This window comes from Pagrus major, chromosome 8, assembly GCF_040436345.1.
Source record: "Pagrus major chromosome 8, Pma_NU_1.0".
Lineage (NCBI taxonomy): Eukaryota > Metazoa > Chordata > Actinopteri > Spariformes > Sparidae > Pagrus > Pagrus major.
The window spans coordinates 30393311-30416529 of record NC_133222.1 but is presented as its reverse complement, the minus strand read 5'-3'; the positions used below and the strand labels follow the sequence as shown (position 1 = coordinate 30416529).

Genomic DNA, 23219 nt, shown 5'->3' with positions numbered 1-23219 from the left:
AGTTTTCAATTTTCAAGGAATAAGCTCAATTTTCCGGCATGTACCTTCCCAAAATAGCAGCAGTGTAAAGGTAGCTGCCGCCTTCTTCTTTCTTTAAGGGCAGCTGGCAATAATAATGTTCCAGTTCTGCCTGCTCTTGGCTATAGTCTTCTTGTTGTCTTGTAATTAGTCCAGTAGCTCTCATGAAACCAAATAGCCATTTTCTGCCCTCTGCACTCTGGTACACTTTTTACCCTGGCCTCTACTGCCCTGTGTGATAATCACTACTCTCCCTTCAGTAGATTTTCTGCTTGTTTATAAAAGATGCTCCAGTTTGTCTTTTTAATCACACATTTCACAATGACCTGTTGGATGTCTTTCTTCTGTTTAAAATGCAATATGTAAGAACTGGTCACCTTTTAAACGCTAGCACAGGAGCTTTGGACCGGAGTGGGCCAGGGCTAGCTGATTAGCATGCTAACTTCAGTCGATGTCTCTGATATCTCCACAGTTAATCTCAGGTCAAAAAATACTCCCCAGAGACTGAAAACTTTCAACTCTCTCTGAATTATATCCATAACATTTCAGATAATTACCATCCCTGAGCTTCTTCTTAGTAAAACACATCACATAGTTTCTCCTGAATATATAAATCCCCATTTTTTCCCTCAACTTGATGAATTCCATATTGCGCTCCTTATCTATATGTTCAACATGTCCCCCTTTTTACCAGAAAGCATTGTCATCTGCAAACAGTTAGCTTCCCATATCCACTGGCATATGTACAAATATAAAATTTACTATGAAAGCAAATAGGGTTCAACACCACGATACTCCCCTGGGGTCTCCCAATTTGCACAACGTGTATATTTCATCATTCTGGCCCTATTTTAACCTAAATAGTTTTCCACTTAGAAACTCCAAAACCTTTTCACTCCAACTCTCATTTAGTGTAATGATCCACAGTCTTTCTCTGCATAACATGTCATAGGCATTCACATCACCGGGAAACATTGCAGCCTCTGTCTCTTCATTCACACGAGCTGTTCTTATCTTAGCCACTAGACACAGACCTGGATCAATAGTGCCCCTTCCTCTCCTCAATCTGCTAGCCACTGTAAGATTTACACTAGCCACATCATCCACTTAATCAATATGTATTGTATACAGACATGTGATGTCAAGGCAATAGTCTTAGCAGTTTTCAGACTAACAAACATCTTTTCCAGGTTTCCTTCTCAGAAAAACTATTGATTCCTTCCAGCTCGCTGGGATTCTCTCCACACTTCATTCAAAAAGAGAGACAACTTCTTCAGTCCAACTCGTCGTTTAATGTTTAAACAGGATGTGAATTGTTTCATCTTTTCCTGCAGCAGTCTTGCCACATTTTAGCCAGTATCTTCGTTCAAAATAGGACATTTTGTTGGAGGCAGCATTGACATCCTCAATGCTGCCTCCATGTTTTCAGATTCTCTCTGCCTCTTTCCTCAGACGTATCACTGGAACTGTGTGCCGTTACAAAAGTATTCAAGTCGGCCTTTTTCTGGTTACATCCCCCACAGCTCTGCTACCTGAGTCCTATTCAGATTTTCTCCAGTGTGTCCCTGCCAGAGCTTGTTTGCACTGAATCATATTCCAGCAATTATGTGTTCTTTTCACCCGCTTATAATGCTTTATTTCTATTTCTCACTGCGACATAACATGTTTCATCCCAGCATGGTTCTACCTTCCTTTTTATTTTGCCTTCACTTTTAGGACTGGACTAAATTCAGCGTCTTATTTTACTGTCAAATGTTCCCCATATTATGTCCATATTATTATCAATCTTATTCTGGTATCTATCTTTCTGAAAGGAAGTGATAGTGGTGATGTGGAAATATTTACTTTGCATAATGGTCACTCCCTATGGTTCCTTCTTGGTTCACCTTTGAATCACTTATTGGGGAAATATTGTTAGAAACCAGTGTAAGATCATGCATTAAGATCTCACTATGTGTTACGAGCATTAAAATCCTCACATCATACAACATCATATAAATATTATATTTACTTTCCTTTTACATGGGTTGTAGTAATTCATAATTAGCAATCAGAACATTGCAATAATAGGGCACCAGGTGAGCTGTTACAGGATGGTGGGCGGTGACAGGATGCAGCGTTTTTACTGTATAAAGTACATTTTCCATTTTTTGTTCTGTATGTAGAACACCTTACATATCTACCTTTATATTTATTGGAATATATACAGTATTTTGGGGGTAATACATAAAATGTTACTGTATATTTTTGTGGTTTATATTTGAGTATAAAAACATTGTACAATAATATGTTACAACAGACTCCATAAGTCTCCATGAGGTATTCATACCAGTGTTTTCCATTGATAGCAGTGTTTTTCTCTGAGCACATCAGTGTTCAGTTGGTCTGAGAAGTGCCTACTTGTGTAAGAGGTTTACTTGTAAGATCCCATTTTAAAAGGATATAGCTTTGTTGTAAATGCAGTGTTTCATTTTGCTGGAGATTCATGGAGGTTTGCCTTTTGTATGGGTGCTTTTGGATTTGTGCGAGGTGTGCTGTCAGAAAACGTCTGAAACACTGAGAGATGTGAAATTACACATTGCACTCATTCTACTTTAGCTTGACATTCCCTCTTACAGGCTGGACACACTGGATGCCTGTGTACTGCGTGATGGCTGCATTACCGAGCTGCTGCGGCTCACTTGCCTGATTTTCCTTAACCCCACTGAAAGAGTGAGAAAGCCAGAGGGGGAACGAGAGGGAGTGAGTGGTGGTATGATGTCCATATGACTGTCGTTTTCAGAGAACCTTGTGCGTGTCGCGGTAGAAATAGGCGAGACTCTGAATCTCTAGATGGCACGACGCAGCAGCCGTTTCCAGAGCGGGTTTAATGGTTTCAGTTTAGTGTTCATTGTTTCGTTTTTTCTTAGTCTCAGGATCAGTTTAAGTTTTTTATTATAAAATGGGGGGAATTTGTCAGTTAGTTCAGAATAGGTAAGATACAAATATACATACTTTGTGGAGGCAGTTTACTCACAGTCATGTTGGCAGCCCAGTCTCTATAAACACATGCACAGACGCCTTTTCTTTCTTGTTGTGTTGACAGATTTGACCAAATCGACAAAGACTCAAACTAAAGTAATTTCCTGTGTATTTTTATGTAATTGTAGTTAGGTTTGTAAGTACACAATATTGTTTCAGTTATTTTTTGTGTGTTATCACACCTAATTTTAGTTTTTAGTTCAGTTTTTGTTAGCTGTAATAACTTAGAATGGTTTTGGACAGGTCTGGCACAAGGAAGGCTCAGTAATTGCCCGATGAAACATTAGTACGTTTATATACTAACCTGAAATTGGGTTCGTGTGTGAACCAAGGAATGTAAAATTTAAAGAGTTTTATGATATATTTTTTAATAGGTTCATTGTAAAAAGGTAATTTATGTGTACCCATTTAATGGCACAACTGTCTTCTTTAATTTAAGCAAAGCTCTGTGATGTTTACATGAGAAGTTGTTAAAGGGGCTCTGTGTAAAAACCTGCAGCAATGTACATATATTGATCACTTTTTTATTGGCCATATGTGAGCGGACTGTGAAAATGAGACCTTCCCCGCAGAGGCACTGGAAGTCAGTCACAGTTGGGGCTGCTGAGAGGTCAGTCTATATAATGATGATATAATAATGTAAATCGCTGCGACGTTCATGTTTTTTGTATTCATTTTGAATGGGATAACTTATATGTAATATTTATTGACAAAAATGTACAACAACTTGAAAATGTTTTGCATCTCTGCAGACAGCAAACATGAACCAACACACTTCAGGTCAAAGCAGCCACAGCAACTGCAGTTAACAACAGCAAGGAGGTGAAGAGGGAAAGAAATTTCCCAGACTTCCTTATAAAATCACTCCAATTTGTGAGTTGTTGAATTAGAAGGAACTCTATGAACTTTGTGAAAGGCTTTCTATGACAAATTTGTATTTATATGAACCTTCTTGTAAATTCAGCATGTTGTTCAAGTATATATAACGTGGAATTGCCTGTTTATCGCTGTTAACAGAGACTCCAGTCTGTCCAGTGTAGCTCACACACTTGACTGATGAGCCAGAGAATTGTAAAGTAACATGAGGCTTCGTGATCAAATATTTTTTTTCATATTATGTGGACAGTTAGTTGACTTTTTCATAATTCCTTGTTTTAGCACACCTACTTCCTGTGTCCATGCTTCCCTGTCTCTCTCGGTTGCCGATACAAGCCTGTGGATGAAGTTGTTTAATGCTGCTGGACTGTGGATTTCCTTGTGAAGGACTTGGGTTTGGGTTCCAGCAGCAGTCCAAAGGATGTGACTTTATGTACGTTCTGGAGTGCCTCATCTCAGTGCCTCTCTGCACTCCACTAACAGAGAGCAACAGTAGCTAACATTAGTTGAGAAATGGAGTCCGCAAACATAAACAAACAACCAGCTTCCAGCACAACACAGAAGCATTGAAGAGAGGTTTGTGAAATTGGGTGGAAATACTGGAGGAAGGGGTCAGATAAAGGCAGCTCTGGATGTCAGTTGGACATGACTGCAATCTGTGGACCAAAGCAATGTGAGAGAAGTAGTGGTCAATTTGAGCTGTCTTCTCCTCTCAACACTTTGTCCATGCCCTGAAGTGCAACTTCAAAACTGTGTGAAAGGTCTTTTTATAGCCTCTCTGTGCACATAATCCCCTCTCATCATGTATAGAGCAGTAAGAGAAGAAATTGATGCTTCAGTCTGCTAAAACTGTGTCTAACTGTCTGTTTCTTCTCTGCACTGCAGAAGGACAAGACCGTATGACAACCATTTTTTTGCTAATTATGTTTTCTAAGCACATATTTCATCTGCTCCTCTCTGTTCCCTCTTCGCAATTATCACACTCCCCCTCCTCCCTGTTCATTTGGCCCCTGCTTAAATTCTCCAACTCTGTAGCAGCAGCTTGTCTATTACCTTCATTTAAAACTTGGGGAGAGAAATGAAATGATAGAGCTTTTATCAGGTATAAATCCAGTATGGATTGCAGCAGACGAATTCTCTGGAAATTAGCATGAAGGATATGAGGCACATTCTCGCGTTTGACTGATGTGTTTCTCTTTCCATCATCCATTTTCCCATTTACGCTGTCGCCCTGTCAGGAAAGGCAGGGCACAGGGTTGAGGCTCTGCATGTTCATCAGAGGGGGAACAAGATTTCAGGCACGTCTTGTCTGTTGGTTTCACATTAAAACAGATTACTGTATACATTTAATACAAAAAATCTGTAAGTGAATAGACTCATTCACATTGTCCTATCCGAGGCAAATTAAATCAATTATACCTCAAAAGTCGATTTTTTGGGAATCTCAGGCAGCCTTTGAAGTCCTGAGCCGGGCTCAGCAGAAGACTGTGGACTTTGCCAACTAAGGATACGCCTTTGACAGTGATGAGATGGATTTTGTGAGGTCATGGGTGATGACGGTCCACCCCAGTAGCACTAAAGCACTTCCCAAGCGCCTGTGCATAGTGATCTCTGGTGATGTGTGCCTGGGTTTCACAGCTGCACCTCTCCCTGGCAAGAGCGTGTCCGAACAGATGCTGTAGCATGTCTGTGTGCGTTTGGGGGAAGATGGAAGAATCCTGGCAAAGTGGACACTGCAGATGCCTCTGATTGCATGCTGGATCAGGGAGGAAATTCCTCTAGGACGAGGACAGAGGATCAACAGCTAGAGACTGCCGCGCCAACTTGGCACGGCTTCTGCGGTGAAAAACAGGCAAACCGTATCCGCACAGTCAACCTAGGCACACACACACACATGGGACATCAGACCTGGATCCAGTCCAAACCTCTGGTGATGAGTGTACATGGTGACCGCTGTTTATCTACTGGCGGAGGTGATAATCTGCTCTCATGACTCCCCTGAGACTCTAAACCCTCTCGTGTGCATTAGAGACACGGCAGGCCAGGGCCACAGGGGATGGTGGTGTATGGGGGAGATTAGTTGTTAAAGCAGGGCCTCGGGGGAAGGTTGAGTACCTTGGGATTTGTCTAGCATTCAAGAGATGTGCAGCCCTCAATCTCCAGATGCTGTGAGGATCAATAGGACCGGCATTCCAAGGGATGTTTTTGACCATTTTCTTATATGAACTGACGGTTCTTTCTTGGGTGGCTGGCATGGGGAGAGAAGGCTGGGTCAGCGTATTCTTCTGTTCAGCCAGTACCACATGTAAATAAATTGACTGTCAATCCCGGGCAAGCTAGCCCACTTTAGGTTCTGGGGTTAAACCAACAATGGGTCAGTTTCCTCGTACAAGGAGCAGGACCAGTCACTTCACATATCTCCTTTAAAACACAAGCCCATTGGTTTTGCTGATATTTGCTTCAGGTGATTGTCGTTGCACCATTTGATGAAGCTCTCTATCAGTCCTCTGTACTCCTCAGTTAAATTAGTCTCTAAAACCACTTTTACACAACACTATGTGTATCTGTGAGTTTACTAAACCTCGGTAAACCCGCTAAAAATAGGCATGTGACTTTTTTTCACGTTGCCAGGAGACGGGTTTGCCTCTCTGTTTTTTCCCCTTGCTTGTCACATTCGTTGTCACGAGCATCAGTCACGTACGTCATCAGACTAAAGTGTTAATAAATCAAATTCTGAATCAGACACATTGTTTTTTCCAGAGCTAACTGAAGTTGTTAATAAGTGAGACATCTCGCTTCTTTCTCATCTCTGTTGAGAGTTGCACACACACAGTACTGACCAGGCAGCTGACAAGCCATTGATAAGATTATTAATAATTACCAATGTCTTTTTCATCAGTCTCTCTTTCGAACTCAGCGGCAACTGAACTATGTTGAAGCCTTACTTGAGCAGAGACGGATTTGCAAGTATTAAGCCAATGGCCTTAACACACGAAACAACATCATGCCTTACAAGGGGCAGAAATCACCATGTTCACCCGGGTGTTGTGTTTCCAGCACAGCTGATCGGAATGGAGCCGATAAATACCCATGACTATTGCAGAGTAAATGCCAATTATACACATTCACATTGAAGACAAAGGCCAGATTTTAGCGGGTTTTAGCCTTTTGTGTTTGTCCAGTGTGAAAGGGGCATCTTTGATGACAACATTAATCATACTATGTCAATATAGTGATAACTTCCAGTTTGCCAACAACTGCACTAAGTAACTTTTTATTAAATCCCTTCAAAGTCTCCTCAACTTGGGCTTAGGCTCAATTCTATGAGTGTGGGCAGACATGGATGTAAAGTGCAACTCAACTGGGCTAGTTTTTTTATTTATGTCCCTTTACTCTCCCTTAGTTTTCTGTCTTACTTTCATCCATGTAACCTTTACACTGACTGTTTAGACTGCCGACACACACACACACACACACACACACACACACACACACACACACACACACACACACACACACATACACACACACACACACACACACACACACACACACACACACTCACCCGCACACATCATACCAATACAACACATGACAGCCAAACACAACTGTGTTCTGTTATTCCCTTGTTTACTGGCCTGTGTTCACTGCTCTTGTCTCCCTCGCGTTGTTCTGTCAGAGTTTTTTTGTGTCTTGTCTCGCAAAAATAAAAACAAGAAAAAATAAAAATAAAAAATCTTTCTAAATGCCAGTGTGCAAATGCAAGTGTTTTGACCTACTTCAGTACTCCATTTAAAGCAGACTAGAGTCCTAGAGTACATCTAGAGTAGTCCAAATGTTTGTCCTTTGCACAGATGAGGTGCCTTGGCTGCAGGGGAACATGGACCTGCCAACCAGTGATGCAGTTGCTGGATAGGACCCCAGGCTGGGGAGTGGATGCTGGGTCTGTTATAGGAATGGAAGTTTGGTGCTTCATTAAATATGTGTAAATGAAAGCAAAGTATCAGCTGTGCCAGCTAACATTGCGTAGGCTGAACTGGCATTTAACATTGAAAACCTGGCAGTGGGATGGCAGTGAAGACAGAACAACATGCAGCTGTGACGAGCGAACACAGATGAATGGTTGCATTTTCTCATCGGCATGCAGGAGGCTTGCCAACCCCCCACCCACCCCCCCCACCCCACCCTACCCTTGGGAGCACAGGTCTGCAATTAAAATACATATGTATAGTTGTTGGATTCATTTGATATCACTGGGTTGTTAATTGACTCATGATGCATGGGGGATGAGCGTATGGCATATATACAGTGTCAGGCACGTATAGCATGCATGTGCTCCACACAAATGACAGCAGAGACAGCAACAGTACATTTCTGTTTGTATCATGTTTTTTCCAAATTCACTTGTCATTACTCTGTATCTTTTCGTGCTTCATTGTGATTTCGCATTTATTTTGTATTCCGCATCCCTCCTCGGAGTCCATCTGTTTATCTAACTCCCACACACAAACTCATCTCAGACACGGAGACCATGGAGAATTAAGAAAAAAGAGGATGAGAAGTGCCTGGAAACAAAAATATTTATCTCACAAGATGTCATTATTGAAAACATACCTTCCTTTTCAGTTTTTCACAGCACCCTGACACGTGTGGGTGCTGAATCTGTAAGGTACAGTATATTTTACTCCTCCCTTAAAGGTGCAGTACGTAAGAAGTGGCCACCTGTCAAATTCATATTCAACTGTTGCTGTCCTTAGCTTAGTCAGCTCAGTCAGCAGTGCAGGTAGCGTTTCGAACATCGACCTTGCAGACCAGGGGAGTGTTATTGTTAGTACAGGAGCTTTGGACCGGGATGGATCAGGACCAGCTGGTTAGCATGCTATCGCCAGTATCTGGAACATAGTAGAGCCCGACCAATATGCAATTTTTGGGACTGATGCTGATACTAGGGAGTCAAAACTTCCAATATCAATATATTGGGCAATATACTACATTTTTTGCAGTAATCCCTCAAATGTGGTTATGAGTCAATTGTGACAAAGATATGTATTTCATCAAGACAGATTATTTTACAGATTAACACTAAACTTGTATTATCTAACATGACAGCGGTACACTGAAACAGTAAACTTGTAATAATCACAAATCAGGCCAAACATCCTTTTCTGCAATGTGTTCTTCAAAACTAAAATGTTTTCATATTGGCATACGCCAATACGATACATCTGTGACAGGCCAATATCGGCTGATATTATTGGCCAACCGATATATCAGTCTGGCTCTAATACATAGACATCATAATGTCAAAACTGCTATTTATTCACATTATGATGACAACTTTAGTTCATTTTTTATTCTTCTCAACAAAAAAATCTTACATATAGCCCCTTTAAATGTGGAGCTGCACAACAAAAAATCAACAAGCTCTTCTCTGATAATGTCTCAGCACAAATAGGCTTCAGAAGGGTGATTTAATTGGATTGGGTTGTCTGCACACACGAAATGTCCAAAAAGGGAGAATGGAATGCTTTTAGCACTCAAGCAGCTCTTTCCGTGTTGATGACAAAGCAGAACCTTGCTGCAGGCTGTTGTTTTCCTTTCTTCGCCCAATGAGAGGCTAATCGTCGATAATCACAACAAGCCTGCCTGAGGGCCTTCTTACAGTTTCTCCCTCGTCTTCTAACATGCTTCACTCCGTGCCACATGTTTCCTAAAGAGATAGCCATCTGTTCCACGGGCGCTACATATTCTGCTGGAAACCTAAGCTTTAAGTCTGAGCTGAAGGGCATTCGTGTCTTTTACACAAAAGGTTATGGTTTTCCTTCTGCACTGATAAAGCTGTGAAATGTGTTTAATCAATTAATCAAGCCATTTAACCATAAAAATCCCTGTTCAGTTAAGTTTTACTTCCTGTTCTTGTTTGTGCATTTTTTTTCTTGTGCGTGTGTCTTGCTTTACAAGAAGTTTTTAATTGGCTCATTTTAATTTAATCTCTGGCTCGCGTGGCCCCATCCATCTCCGGCTCTTGGCTGTTTGATGGAGCCCGCATAAATTCTGAACTCTACACACACACACACTCACACTCGCAGTCACACTCCGCACATACAGACCACCCATATTAATATTACTGCAACCAGCTACATTATGAACATTTGGCCATGGCTCCATACTTCATATCAGCTCAATTTGCGCCCTATTCTGCAGTCATCGCTTTGAAGCGTGAGTTATAAAGTGGCGTAGCCGTAGTGGTGATTTGCCCACCCATGGCGTTGTGTGTGTTCGACTGCGAGTCTTTCACAGATAAATGACGCTCTGCGAGTTGACAGTCAGGCTGATGAGATGGAGCAGAGCTGTCATAACTCTTTCTCACCAGCACACAGTGGTCCTTGGCCCACAGCTGACCCCTGAACCCTCTCCATTATGTGTGTGTTGTGTGTGCAGTAATGTAGGCAACATCACAATACACAGGGAATAAAAATGTCCAGGCAGCTACTGTCATCTGAATTGACTATCAAAGAAGAGCTGATAAAGTGGGGCGCAAGGTGAAATAATGATGATTGCTTCCTTCATATGTGAATGGAAAGTTGAAGATGTTTCAACTAAGCTAAATGGACAAACCCATTATTGCAATCACCTTGACAGCCCAAACTCTATTTCTTCTCTGTTCTGATTTCCAGTTGAGCTCTCTGCTGTAGCTATGCTGACAGCTTTTTTTCACTCGGCATGTAGGAAGTAATTGCGTGGTTAAAGCTGTCCATTGAATTCTGTCCTGCCTCTTATAATTCGTTTTCTGCAGGAACCTCCAGGCGTGTCTCATCACTCAGCAATGCCACATGGCTCACTGCCAGGGCGTACAGTAAGTCCCCCCCTCGCAGCTCCTCAACTTCCACACACATCAGCCTGCAATCAGAGCTCGGTCGAGCCACCCACTGTCTTGAATTACACAGCAATTCACTCCGATAACTACCTTCACCTTAGTCATGCAGACTGATGGAAGTCATGTGGTTTCCGTACCGAGCCGGAGCAAAGAAAAGTAAAGCTGAGGTTAAGCTCTCTGCTTCAGCCCAAGATCCCCATGTTTACCGTTTTTCATTTTCACATCCCCATGGTGCCAGAAGAACTGTTTGGGTGCGTGTGTGTTGCTGTGCATGTTTGCTCAAGCATCCACACTGCTCGTGCACTCCACGGAAGGGGATCTGTTTTGGCATCTTCCCAGCATTCCCGGGAAGAGGCGTCATGCCCTTCAGGCCCCATCCTACTGTGAGCATTGGCGTGAAGAAGCGAAACTGGGTGAGACCGTGGCACGACGACAATGTAAGGAGACGGGGGGCCGAGGGTCCGATCTTACCGATGCAGCTGTCGAGGATTTGGGAAGTGAAGTTTTCTGCCCTTCGGCACTGTAGAGCGGGATTAAGGCAGGACCACAGTTACTGTGGAGAGGCTTTGGCTTGAGAAACCTGGTCATGGGCAAAGGAAAGGATCCAGGGAGGGAATGATGTTCGAAAAAGATTGATCTGAACAGAGAGTTATGGAGGAACAGCTGTTGGGTGCTCATGTCCTATGGAGGAAAAGATAGATAGGTGGGGGAGGGATTGAAAGAAGGTGAAGGTATGCAGAGTAATTTATACAGACGATGGTCTTCTGGTTTACCCTTAGGACTGTGTTAACACAGCAGAGTCAGCAGTATGGAGTGCACGGTAAGGCCATAAGACACGTATTTGAACCTCAAGGCTTAGCCAAGGAAGAATCAATATCCTGTCAGCTCCATAAACCCGGGAGTGATACCTTCATTTTACTCGGATGTGCTCCGTTCCACGTCCTGTCATTTCAATTTTGCCGTCCCCCACCGACACTGCACATGGAACAGAGATTAAACACTTTGGTGTCTCAATTTATGCATCCGTGCAGGAAAAAGCAGGTTGAGTGTGGAATGGATGGAACGCTCTCTGCAGCATGTTGTTCATAATCCTTAGAGGGGGCATGGCATGATTCATGGAAGCACAGTAAAGCTCGCAAACACGCCAAAACGGCTTCACACTAATTGCAGTAAATGGACTTTTGGCAGAGAATTGCTGAAATCAATCCATTCAGGCGAGTCAGCAGCACAGCATCCGAAGTCACTGTCAGCCAATTGTTGTTTGTTTTTATGACTGTGGATTTTCATCTAATAAACTAACATTTCATTTTGGAGCATTATTGTGATCCGGAGCTGTTCTGATAGCAATATGTTTTACCTCTACTTGTCCGGCAGCACGGCATTTCATTCTCACTTGCTGGAAAAGCCGGCCGTTCTCAGCTGACTTGCCGATGTGTGCCAGCGCTGGCCGACGCCGCCTCATTCACAGCTGTGTGAGCTCTGTATATGCCACAGCTGCAAGGCTCCGCTCTCTCCCATGAGACAAATGATACCCCATTACCACACACACGGCACAGCAGCGGCTTTTCAACGCCTCCCTCTGCTTTCTTATTACAACAAGGTTATTTGTTTTTGCGGTCCCCATTGCAATGGGGACTACCACTCTGTAGAAAAACGACACTTAGAGGAAAGTTTTCAGATTCTTGATTTGTCTCAGCCTCAAGAACAGAGGACCGTGTGTGTGGAAATGCCAAGGTCAGCTCTCTTCTCTCGTCGGATCTTGAGGAATTGTGTGTGAATGCTAACATGCAAACACCCAGAAAGCTGCGAGAAGACTGTGTGTCCACAGTGTAAAACAGAATGTCATGTATGTCTCTCAGGATAACGAGCTATCATCGTGGTTGCTTGCTCACATCTGAGCACATGCGCTCGTACACACATGCTCCACATGCTGCATACAGACACAAACGGGGTAAAGGGCCACAGATGGTAAATATAGCTCATAGGGAGTGAGTGATCACATCTCAAGCCAAATTACAGTATGTTTATAGCTAGAGGACCATTACTAACGCCGCTGTACGACGCCTGATGACCAGAAACCAACATCCATTCTCTGAGCGTGCCTCACTGCTGAATTGTTATTCCAGCTTGCTGCTAAATGAATGCTGACAACCATCTTGTTTTTTCATTTTTTTTTTTCATGGCCACTGTCTAGAGTTGGCCCTCCAGTTGGCTGTCCAAAGTCCCCTAGGGAACAGGAAGGAGGCGAGCTTGTAATGATGTAATATAATTATATTTGTCTCGTTACGCAGTGCGTCAATGGAGCCCTTATTAATTGTGCCTACTAATGGGAGGAACAAACTGTCCTGTTCTTGCCTGCTGTGTCACTCTTGTTTGTTCTGCTTTCAGTTTCTACAGCTGTTGGCGTGTTTTTGCTCTATTGATCACTCCAGTTTTTCTCTCTCTTCCGCTGGTTATCTGTCTCTTTTCTTATTACCGCTCAGTCCTCACGCACATACACAAACATTGTGTTCATTCTCCCATCACCACTTGCTCTCTTTCTGTTCCTGTCTCCTGTTGTGCCTGCCCAGTGTCTCACCTTCGGTCTTTTGACGTTGCATCTTTTGTTAGAAATTGAAAAAACCCTGAAGCCAAATTCCTCATCTTTAAGTCCTTGATACCGTAAATGTGTTTATCAAGAAAAGAGGCTCGGAAAAGGACACAAATGTTGCAGTGAGACGATTTTGACAAGCATGGGACAATTCACACCTGACTGATAGGACACAGCGAGTGCACTCATTGCTGCCTGTCAATCAAGCTCAGAAGACTCAGACATTTTGCTTGAATGGACATTGACTTTGCAAAATCCCCCAGCCTAAACGTCCCCCTGCGTATGTATGGACATCTCTTCTCAAATCACAGAAAGATAAACCTTCGATAGATTGTCCCGGAAATTGCGGACATATCAAACTACCACCACTATCCTTGTAGAGAACATGACATTGCCATACAGAAATAGCCCTTTTGGCACTGGCAATTCCCAGTGTCCTTCGGTGATCCTCTGCAACAGCCTCTACAGCAGATAGAGGGAAACTTTAGCCACTATTCCTCACAATAAAATGGAAATGAAAGCAGCCACTGTGCCCCTCGTAAGTCATCGTGTGGGGAGAAAAGTGACCCCTGTTGTATGAGATTGAGGCGCTAAATCAGCCTGCGGACACCTCCTGCTCCCTTCATCTGAAGCTGCTCCTGGAGAACCATCATTCATGCTGGAGAGCAAGCGCAGCGCTTTGATACTCTGTGTACCTTGCTTCGGCTTTGGTTTTTCACGCCCATGTGTGTTTGATCTCGGTAGTGTTTCTGACAAAGACAGCGTTGAAAGATAGTGAAAGAGAATTGCATATGTACGCTGCTACATAGGTGAGAAACGGAGCAGCACATTTGCTTTCAAGACTCTTCGTTCACCTCCACATGTTGCCCCTTTGCTCGTGTTGTGACTTGGCCCTCTGCTGCGGCGTGCAAGGTCACACTCTGAGGGCTTTAATGTCTTGAGCGAAGTTCAGGCCAGCTGGACGACCGTTCTGTAAAATCACAGGGACACAACTTTAGTGCACTGCTGTGTAACCTGCTGTAAACACACTCCGCCTGAAGTCGTGTCGTGGACGCTCTTCAAATTTTAATAACAACTCGAGGCTGCTCTGATACAAGTTCTTTTTATTTCCTGTTTTATTGTTAGAATAAGCTTGTTTCCCGAGGACATTATAATTCATGGGACTGGCTGTAGTGAGTGGAGGTAGGAAGCTTGTCGGAGAATGCTCACTGGTTGATGGATTTAGTAAATGAGGAGGTATTTAAATAAGAGGAAACAAACACACCAGTGATATCTCAAACACAGGGTATTCGCCGACGGTAAGCCAGGAAAGCGACTTACTCACTGTTTGTTTTCGCAGGACATTTGACCTCCCCAGCCTGAGGTGCAGACAATCTCTCTTCCTTCTCCTCATCCTCCAAGGAAAGGTAAGATTTCTCCTTTCCCATGCCACACCCTTCCTCCATCTGCTTCAACAATCTGTTAACATCGCAGCAAAATGAAACTGTAAGCCTCTAATTACCCAGGAGGATTCGACAGCACTCCTCCTCAAAGTCTCCCAAGTAAATCACTCTGTTTATTCAACAAGCCCCCTTGGATGGAAAAAAATACACAAGCTCAAACATTTCTTTTATTTCAGACCACACTGTTTCCCTTGGGATTGCTCCACATGCAGAGCTGGTTAAGATACAGTTGTAGCGAGGTGAATAATCTTGTCCAGATTACAGCAGACTCTCACAGGTGCGAGGATGAATCCGTCTGTCTGAATGTGTAGGGGCCGCTCTGATAACCGCCCACAAATCCCTGCTGCATGGTACCTGTGCTTCAAAGAGAAGCGCAGCTTAAAGGGGCTGACTAAAATTAGCCGCGTAACAGATAACCTGTGCCTTGAGATCAAAGCGGGCCTGGACTGTGAGGCTCTTCGAGGGCGCCTGTGGTGGCCGAGCCTGTAGAAGGAGGAATGTGGAGCGAGAGAGCCACAGAGACGGACAGAGAGCGAGCAAGGCTGCAATGCCATTCATGCAGGGTGGATGAGTGTTGAAGAGGCCCCACGTCGAGGTGTAAAGTTCCACTGCAGGAGATTATTCACAGGGGCTTTGGATTGAAGGAGTCAAGGTTTTGTGTGTTGCACATTACACTCACTCCTTCAGCGGAGCTCCGTTACCCAGAAACCTAAGCATCTCGCAATAGGCTTTACAGTCAGGAGGGTGTCTGTATGTTTGTGTGCATGTATGTGAGAGACAGATAGCTCAGTGCCAACATAATGCCTCTCTGTGTGGAGGTTTTCACTCTCACACTAGTTTCCTGGCAGAGTTTCCATCAACAGAAGGATTTAATCCCACGTCGAGAGCAGGCGTCGGCATAAGTAAGAGGAAAGTGTGAGATCTCACTTTTTGTCGTTAGCCAGATGTCCAGGTCGGAGTTACTAGTACTCAAACGTTTTACTTCAGTGGTTCCAAACAGGTTTCGCAGATATACACCTATGTACTCATTCTATGACGCTACCTATCATGTTCCATACTTGATCAATGGTGATCAGTGATCGAAGGGCTCCTTTTAATTTAGGAAATTAGAAAATGGAGGTGTCCTTCAAAAACAATCCAAGGCACACTGTATGATTTGGGCATAATTAAAATGGCCTTATTTTACATGGAAATGTGGCTTTAAAATGACTAAAGTTTTGCAACCAACATAGGTCTTTGTCAGGGTCACTCCCCTTTCTCCCTGCCTCCTTCTTCCTTCCTTCTATGATGCATCACTTCCTTGTTTTTGACCAAAATTCTTGCACATCAATAGAGAACCACCGTTCAAGTGGGAAGGTGTAAGCTGCTGCTGATGATGATGCTGATCAGGAACTATTGGATGCCGGTCATTTTAAATACATATTGCCATATAAAACAAAGGCATCCTACAGTGTGCCGTGGATTGTTTTTGAAGGAGACTTGAATTGTATATTTTTTATCGAGGCTATATTTCATCGTGCAGTGAGCCCCTCATAAGTTGGAATAAGCAGAGTACACCTGGTATTTTCAAAGAGGACCTGGATGTGATCACCATGACAACCCAGCAGCTCTACCACCCAGCTTTCTTGGTGATCATCAGTGATTTTAAACTGCATATTTTTTGGCTCTGTTAACTCTTTATTATATGTTTACATTTTTCTTCACATGTAACTGAACTGTCATTGTTTTGGCCATATTGCTGAAGTTTGCATTTGTATAACTGGTGGCAGAAACTAGACGTTTCCACCATGTATCCATTACTTCTGGCTTTCTACTAAATATAATTCATTTATTCCTTGTATTAATAATAATCAATCAGTTTATTTATTACTTTGAGGAAACAATTTACCCTTGCTAATTAATTTTCTTGCACCCTCAATCACAACAGGTGTTCAGGTGTTACTGCTACAAATTAGTTGAGCTGCGTCACAATCTGTCCACACAAGCCCTCGCAACTAAGGTGACCAGAATTCTGAAATGAAAATCGGGGACATTTTCAGCGCGGTGGTCAAAATTCAAATGTTAAGGCTGCATGAGTTGTTTATTCTATCATATGTCTGCAGCATTTGACATTAGAGCTGTAAAAACCAGAGATAAAACAAAAACAACAACAAAACAGATTCTTAGCTTAATTAACTTATGTATTATTTAGCTGATGGATTTTATGACCATATCTCACACCACTCTTTGGAATTTTTGCACTTTTCAAACACAAAAGCTCTATGGTTTCTGGTCCTAAATGTCTGGATCCATGAACCCAGCTGGTTCAGCAGGTCCACCACAGTCCTCTCCCTCAGTAGCCTCAGCCTCCGTGGCCTGGATGGAATAACAGCAGAGGGGAACATGAGCAAAACTGAAAGAACAGATGCAATAGTAAGTGAAGTTTGTTCCTTAACAAAGAAATAACATCAGATTTGATAACATACTTTTATAATTTAGTCATTGTGCTCCTTTCTTTCCTTATCTGCTCAATGTAATTGCCTGTTTGAAATGTGCTATATCAGAGGTTCCTAAACCTTTCAGACCACTACCACTGTGTCAAACCAAATTAAAAAGTGCGACTTTTTAAAAATAAATGGGTTCATACTACACAACTTACCTAAACACGGTCACCTATCTCTGTCTTCTGCTCTTGAGCAAGCAAAAGTAAATAATTCTGCAGCGTATTCTGTTTCCGGGTACCGCGACATAACATCAGTGCGTTAGTTTAACTGGCTACCGTAATAACTGGAGTTTGCGTCTGCGCGCAACTTTTTTCTCTCCCATTCAAATCGGGGACATTTTCGGTGATAGTTTTAACCGGGGACAGGGTGGCCTAATCGGGGACTGTCCCCGGAAATCGGGGACGTCTGGTCACCTAACTCGCAACGGCAATTGTACAGTTTTGCCACCTGGGTTACAATTACCCTCTTGATGTAATTATTGATGCACTGATGTGTGAACATTATTTTAAAGTCCTAACTACTTTATATGTAGACACACTTCTACTGATCATCTTAATCATTATATATATTATATTGTATTTATTGATCAAATGTAAAATCTTAATCTCCAAAGTAACAAGTAACTGTGACTTTCAGATACATGAAGTGGAGTAGAAGTACAGTGTAAGTACTGTATAAGGAAGAGTAAAGTGGAATTACTCAACTGTAGCATCTCAGAATAGGACTTAAGTACCGTCTTTGAGTAACTGCCAGGCCCCAGCTGCTCAATGCGTCTGAGCTCCACTCACACTTTCATAGCTTTAAGTAGCCTTAATTTCATGAAATCCTTTTTTATGATCAAGTGTATTTCTCCTTGAAGGATCAATACACTGTTAATCAAGCCATCTTGTAATTTATGTCCTGCTTTAATTAAGCATCGGCAGCAGAATACAGACACCCTTTTGTGGCAGATCAAACAACATTTTTAATTAAATTAGTCCACTGAATTGCTCAAATATAGCAAAGTGATAAAGCCAGATCCATATTACTCTCAGCTTTAACTGAGATTTCTATTGTGAAAAAAGGATTAACGAGTCATTATTTTTATGATCATTTGTGTTTAATTGAAGGGGCATTTCCCGTCGCCGCTTGCACACCAGCGTCTTGATTACATCGCATAGCAACACAAGAGAATGCAAAGTCAGACTATAATGCCAGCTTCCTCCATGTTTGCAATCTTGTCTGCAGGGCCACAGATGTATTTTCTGTTGTCTGTTCTGTTTACATCTCTTTCGTATTGTCAGAGATTGAATTTATTTGGAACTAGCTGTATCCTGCTTGTCCCTTTTTGAGGATTTAGAGAGTTTCTGTGCAGCAGACAAAAAGTGTGTTAGTGTTCGGTGTGATTGAATGTGCAGTTTGGTAGAAAGACTACAGAGCACTGGGAAACAGGCCCGTCAGGCAGTTTACATGTTGCTTTACTTCCATAATTATTCTATGTTCCATATATGTGAGACTCATTACCCTTCACCTACCGATCATTGTATTGACAGTCAAGGACACACACAAGTACATCTTACACCCTTTCAGAATGAGGTAACGGCTCCTTTGGGCCTCTCTGACCACTACTGACCTTGGGGCAGAGTGGGAGACCTGGGAGGTTAACATACTGGGAGAGGGGTTGGGTGTTTGTGGCGTGAGTGTTATTGATATCCCTTCTGATGTGCTTGCTGAAAGATACCACCACTGAAACATTTACATATTTATTTCCCCAGCCAAACAGCACAACATGCACTGGTGGCCACCGGGACCTCATACACCCGTCTCTAATTGGCTATTGATTGACTCTGCCATGGCAGTGGGAGACAATAAATTACCGCCTGCTTGACAGGGGGAGGTGGCAGACAAGTTGAGCGTTGGGGGTGTCGGTGTTATTCACCAAGCGTCAAATCTGTCCTTGCATTATTTATACATCTCATTTCTATTTATGTAGCAAGGATCAGTGACGCAATATGCGATGGAAGGATGGTAATACGGGCTCCCTCTTGGACACGCTTTTTTTTGCGTAGGTCAAGGCACATTGGTGAGGGAAGATGGCGTGAGCATGCACAGAGAGGCATTGTATATCTGGAATGAAATTGGTTTCTACACAGCGGTCTTCACTGACAAAAGACATAATATAACATTATACATACATTATGTGCAACAGTTATTCAGCCGATTTGTGGCTGAGTGGAGCTGGATGTTGAGGAGTTCATCACAGACTTTTGCACAAAAAAGTTCATCTTCACGTTTTTATTCAGTCTCATCATTAAATCCCCAATCTTGTTCTGTAAAAACAAAAAAGCTAACTCACTCTAGTTATCAAGAAACATTGAATTTTTTGACATTATCACGGAATAACATGTTTAAAATAACAAAATAAAAAAGTCAATTATTGTGAGAAAAGAAAAGGTCGTACCCTCTTATTATTATTAACTTAATGTTTATTAGATCAGCAGTGCCATGCTGTGTAGCGAGCAGCTGATTTAGGCTGAAAAATTCAGAACAAAGAGTACCCATTATTAATGGAAAAAATTCATAAAAAGTTCATGTGGTTTGCTTTGAAACTCTCGAAACCCTCCCCGCAGAGCAGTGTGTGCATGTAACGGTCCACCCTTATGAATCTAATGAAGTCATTTTCTTCTAAGTTATCTCGTTATCTCAGGAAAACATTTTTTATTGTGTGATAATGACATAAATAACTAGTGATCCGGAGAAAACACAAAATACATTTTAACTAGTTATCACAGGAAAACTGAAATGATACGTCCATCCCACTGCTGTTTCAGGCGTCCGTAATTTACTGTGTGATCTGAAAAACTTTTATTTTTTACTTATTTGATTTAATATCCTTGACAAAAATAAACATGCACCCAATGTTATACATGTTGTACATGTTAAATTGAGATATATGAGAATACAAGTAGAATTTGTCAGTTTGCTGTACTGTTCACATGGGAATCTTGCAGTTATATAACACTATATGACTGAGAGTTGACGCAGGAATGCCGTGGTCCAAGCAGTCCGGGTTGTTTGTGAGCTGATTTGCCATGATAAAACAAGGAAGAGAAGGATGTGAATCTGGGTGAGAGTATCGATTAGGATGTGCAGGCAGCAAAAAGATTATTTTTGCACGGAAAATGCATGACTGCCTGCTTGTTTAGTGGTTCAGCGAGGATGACACAGTTATAAGTACTGAAAAGTTTGTGTGTGTGTGTATTCAGATAGAAACAATACTCTATAACTGTGCCCGCTCCATACACATAGATGCTTGATTTGACCAGCTTCTGACAGCAGAGGAGTGTCTGCTCTCATTGGAGTGTTGCTTTTTGGCTCCCCTACCTGTTGGTGACTCAACCAGAGATTTAACCTGCTGGATATCAAGCTGACGGGTCGTGAGCTCCTACACAATGCAGTTCACACACAGGATGTGTCTTTCACTGTGCACTCTCGGCTAATGCAACCAGATCAAAACCACAGTTGGCTCCAGAGCACAATAAGGCGTCACTCACAGAAGACCACACATTCACAATTCTCCCACAGTGGTCAAGCATCACACACACACACACACACCTTGCTGACACTTAACCACTTCATTATTTCTTCAACCTGTTGCTTTGTTCGGTCACCCAGTTCATCCGTCCAAACTGCTTAATTTAACCGGCCGGCGGAGCCAGAGGAATCTGTGAGCAGAATTCCTCATCCGTCATCCTCCAACCACGCTGCTCCTCTAGGCGGGGAACTATCTTGGGAATTTCACCCCCTGCAGTGTTGCACACATCCAGGTCCTGTTCCGGTAAATGCCACTCGGCCCTGATGGGCTTTGATGCTATCCTTGCACGTGAACCCCTCTAGTGGCTGTGTGTGTGTGTGTGTGTGTGTGTGTGTGTGTGTGTGTGCGTGTGTGTGTGCGTGTGCGTGTGTGTGTGAGCTTGTGTGTGTGTGAGCATGTGTTTGTGTGAATGCTGACAGGCAGCCAGCTCGGGTATTGATCTGTAGCCATTCCGACTGGAGCCCAAAGGGCAGCCTGTATCATCTGTCAGTCTACTGAGAAGGGCATTACGGCCCCGCTGATCTTAGATCACAAATCCCGCTCAAAGAGGAAAACAGAGGAGGGGCTCAGGGAGTCACAGAGCAAGAAGATAGAAAGATGCTGAAACCATGAAATAAGAGTTGAAAGATATAGAGTGTGTGTGTGTGTGTGTGTGTGTGTGTGTGTGTGTGTGTGTGTGTGTGTGTGTGTGTGTGTGTGTGTGTGTGTTAACATGACTGTGCTGTGGCTCTTGAGTGGTAAAGCCGTCCTCCGTTCACTCCTCCGCGGTCTTTGTTGATTGAGACAAACAGATACTGTTTTAGGACCCGTGGGTGAAGACAACACTCGATGCTGACCCTTTCACCTCCACGGCCACCCACACGCTTCAGCCCCCTCCCCCACACCTCAGTGACAACACAATTACACAGCACTCAGACAGCGTACAACACTGATACACATCAACTAGATTACACGCACATAATCTGATGCGTATATTCTCTTGTACGCACACATGCGCATCACCCCAGGGGCAAATAATAACTCATTATCATGTATGGAACATATTCCAGCTCTGCTTATAATGACTGTAAAAAGACTTCAAAGGTTACAATATCTCCCGCTCAGATAAGGATGTGAAATGAGCTGATTTCTCTGCTTTTTATTTCCCTTTGTGAGACCTTAAATCTCTGCTGTTTTGATCTTTGTCTATTTTTTCAGTCTCCCTCAGTGTAATTGTCTTCATTCACAGGTATCAAACCCATCCATTGTAATCATGCCATAGATTGGTTTTGATGTGTGAAAGGCAGCGAGCCCTGTGTTGTTTTTGTAGAGATAGACCCGGCGGATTGTATTGATGAAATCCCAAGGTCGCCCACAACTAGTCTTGCATGACTCCGCTCCACCGTGCTCCTTCACAGTGATTATTCCATTACCCTAAATCTTCTAAATCTGTTCCCACCACGCATTTAACACACTGATGGGTCTCTGTGTGGCTTCACTTCAAACGTTTCATGACACCAGCATCAGAGCGTGGGAGCTGATAATGGTTTGACAGAGTCCCATGTGTATTTGTTTGTCTGTTACCTTTTCATCCACACTAATGGATAAATGACCTTTCTGAGCACTGACACATGTGTCTTTGGCGCTCGCTTTGGGAAACCACTGATGCCAATAAATGTAAATTAACATTTAATGAGGTTTGTTGTTGTGCTTGTACCTGAAAGTCTCATGCCGCTTTGATATGCTGTCCTGAAACAGGGTTACAAGAAGTCGCTTATACAACAGCTAAAATTTGTACTTTAGTAATCTTTGGTGTCAGTTGATTGGTTGCCAAAAATCCGGGCCTTTGCAGGGTGACTATGCATGACAGTAAGCATGATCACTCCATGTACAGTTAGGGGTGGGAGGAGGTATAGCTGAGTATCCCTATCAAATAGACCTAATTCTTACATTTTCTCTAAAACTGCACCATGTTACAGGACCTTCCCCCACTCTCACTTGAAGCAACACTGTGTAACTTTCAACACAAAGATAGTTGGTTGTTGAGTCTCTTTCAATCCATCCAACCATCCATTACTGTAACCACTTATCCTTTGCACGGCTGCAGGGGGCTGGAGTCGATCCAAGCTAACACTGGGCAGGTAGCGGGGTACGCCACTTTCATGTCCAGATTGTCAAATACCAGACCTGAACCATTAACCCACAACGTTGGTGTTTGACGATCTGGGAATGAATCACAAAAATCAACTATCTTTCTCCAGAATGACTTTAAAAGTTACATAATGTTGTTTTAAACAAAAGTTGAAATAAATGGCTCTGTAACTGGACAGAATAACATCCAACTGAAAATGAACTGCAG

At 42.8% G+C, this 23219-nt stretch overlaps 1 protein-coding gene across 2 annotated transcripts in view; it reads left to right on the top strand.

Moving 5' to 3' along the window:
- The window catches only part of tspan9a (tetraspanin 9a), a 191344-nt gene that overhangs the window by 42921 nt on the left and 125204 nt on the right, over positions 1 to 23219 (top strand). The window contains exon 3 of one of the 2 annotated variants that reach the window (XM_073472349.1): positions 14722 to 14788. The exons of the other annotated variant lie outside the window; for it this stretch is intronic. The gene's annotated coding sequence lies outside the window, so the exon portion shown is untranslated. The remainder of the gene's footprint in view (positions 1 to 14721; positions 14789 to 23219) is intronic. 2 annotated transcript variants of the gene reach the window in all.